We start from the raw sequence: 3,176 nt of genomic DNA on the forward strand, positions 1-3,176 counted from the left end.
ACCATTGTCTTTGAGTGTGAAGACTGGCTTTCCATCTGCAGTACCCCCCAAGACTTCAGAGCTCTCAGACTTCAGAGATCCAGTGTAGTTGTAGCAGACAGATTCTTGTCACCATCATCATCATCACATCACTCAGGTCATCTTCTGAACAATCATAGTCACTGTTCTATAGACACGTGGAGTGATGATTTTAGGTCTAAAATTAACGTTATATAAAATAACATCAGTTCAGTGTTACGAATGCAACGTAATATTACAGTAAAATAATACTTTGATAAAAATCACAAGTGCCTTTTGGCTCAAATCACCCCACTCCTGCCATTTTTAAAAACGTGCATCACCCTGCAAAACAGAGCTAATATCATGCTAACAGACATGCTGACATGTGAGATTATGTCAGACGTGTTTGTAGTTGTTCACACTCAAGAAACATGAACAAAAAAAAAATTCACTTTGAATAACAAGTAAAGTGTTTTGAACTTGAATGTGTGTCCAGATATAATAATATATCAGTCACAGTTTGATACTTCTATCACTACACTTTACTGATTATACTCATACATTTACTTAAGGAACATTTTCCATGCAGGACTTGTAACAGAGTATTGTTACTGTGTGGTATTCGTACTTTTACTCAAGTAAAGGATCTAGAACAGTGGTCCCCAACTGGTCCAGCCGGTACGGTCCAGTTTTCTCCTCAGTCATTAGTTCAAGATCCACAAAATGTGATACATCAGCGTCATACATGTCGTAGCAGGCTGTGTCTGTCAAGCAGCTGTCTCTTAGTCACTCTCTCCTAACCCGGAAACAGCACTAAAAAACATTAAAATAAAAGCTGGAAAAAAAGGTGGAAATTCACTTAGAAATAAATAATGTTTTTTGAAAACTTGCAGTCCATTCAGAATGGGCCAGTGAGCCACTTTTGGACCACGACCAACCACTGCTCTAAAACACTTCCTCCACCATTCAGGATGAAAATATCCTCTGTGTTGTATTTTGAGTATTTTTATGTTTTGAAATAATTTAACAGATTACATGCTCTGCCATTTTTTTTAAAGGAATACTTCCTTCCTAGTACCTTCAAAATGACCGTTTGTAAATTGCGCTAGTTTGTTTTTTTCGCATGCCTCCACAGAAAACAGCGAACTTTAATTTGTTGATTAATTGGGGTCCACGTTCATTAACAGCAAAACGATACCAAAACATCCGTTAACAAACTCTCACATGACTCATGCCGAATAATCTAAGTCTCATTTATCCAGTCGTATAAGCTTAGTACTTCCCAAACTTTGCATTTGTAAACAGATGTTTTGATATATTTTTGCTGTTAAACGTGATACATAATCAGTCAGTAAATTAATATGTATGCCATTATCCATGCAGGTATGCTAGAAAAACAAAGTTTTCCTGATGAGTTCGAGGTAACACCACTAACTGATATTTTAATAGTTTGATGGGTGAAGTGTTTCTCTAAGACAATTCTCTTGAGCCAATCAACAGCCATTTGGACAATAACATCAAATATGTAGGGTTGTCTCGCTAAAACAAAACTTTACAGATAAAGAGCCATATTTCTTACCTGGCACAAAGCAGCACATCTGTGCTTGTCGGTCTAATTGTTGGTAAACTGCTATTTTGAGGCAGCAGGAGCTGCAGAGACGCTGTCAGACTCCACATTAAGAGACGCTGTGCACATTTACACACAAGGAGCAGCGTCACTTCATTAATCATTACAGAAGCTAAAAGTTTAGTTCTGTTTCTTCCGTTAAGTTTAAAACTAGTTTTTAGTTTTGCTGCTTAAATTTCCCACGATATGTTCTGCAGAGACATCACTGCTCTGACTGCATTACGCGCTGCATGCTGCTACATATTTGCCAAACCCACTGTGTAGATAGCAGAGCACGCTTTTAAAGGAAATGGGAGATGACACTGATTGTTTGAATTCATGTGACGCCCAAAACATACCTACGATCAATTAAGGGACTAAATACAACCCCTTAGCTGCTTGCACTTTACTCTGCACTCAGATTATGGACTGTTGAGCTAGCAAAGTGGAGTGTGACACTCGCTAAATGCACTTAAGACAATGAGCTATAGATTGTTTGAAGAGACAAGAGAGATTTGCAGATTTGGTTTTTAAAGCCTGTGGACTCCTTCCTGCTTTATTATTATCGCTGTGAGTGTGTGTATCTGTGTGTTTGTAGCTAATCTGGCAAACTGCTGGACCAGTCAGCCTAATATTTTGTGTACACATATGTGACTGTATGCTCAAGGACCTGTCATGGTTGGGGTGATTCCTATTTTTCATTTATTTATTGGCTTTTTTAGAGAAGACAGTCAAAGCGTGAAAGGAGGAAAGAGAGAGGGGATGATGTGCAGCAAAGGGCCACCGGCTGGAATCGAATCCGCGGCTGCTGCAGCAAGGACACTGCCTTTATAAGTGGGACACCTGCAATTCATAATTGTTGAAACACATGTTGTACTGACTATTTGATACCGTCGCTGACTGATGATTCCTCACTCCTCTTAACCCGCCGGTCAGGGCGACAAGTTTTCCAGAAATCATTTTGGCTGGAAACAACGAGCCTTACCGTCTGTTGCAGGACACATTTTGGCTCCGTCGTGGCTCAAAAGCTGACATCTGCAGAAAAGTTTGGTCTCATTTTGAACTGGGGCATCTGCAGATTAATTCCATACCTGATACGTTATGACGCACTAAAGTTAGGTACAATATGAGACGAATAGGTCCTAATTTTTTGTAATTTTCGCCGCCATCTTGACTGTAGGCAGCCGGGAGGGACAATTCTACTGAGCGCAGCTGAGACCTGGGGGGTATTCCATCAACGTAGCTAAGAATATCCAGACTAAGGTGCAATCTTGAAGTTTGACTTAACGCCAACTCCCAGTCTAGCTCCAACCCGTTCCATCAAGTGAAATCAGCTGGCTCCAATTGACGCTAATTCAAGCCTCACCTGTTAAGCCTCAACTCATGCACGCGCCCAGGGAAAATAAAAAGCCCACACTAGTCGAGTGCCGAACATGTTGCAAAATGTCAAAAAGCAAAGGAAAGGAGTGAGCTGAGGCTTTTTCTACGGCAGAGCAAACGCTCCTTATGGAAGTGTATGAGGACTATAAGGACATGATTAAGAAAAAGGCAATACTACAGCGATTAATAA

Source organism: Epinephelus fuscoguttatus, linkage group LG22 (assembly GCF_011397635.1).
Source record: "Epinephelus fuscoguttatus linkage group LG22, E.fuscoguttatus.final_Chr_v1".
In the NCBI taxonomy this organism is placed as follows: Eukaryota; Metazoa; Chordata; class Actinopteri; order Perciformes; family Serranidae; genus Epinephelus; species Epinephelus fuscoguttatus.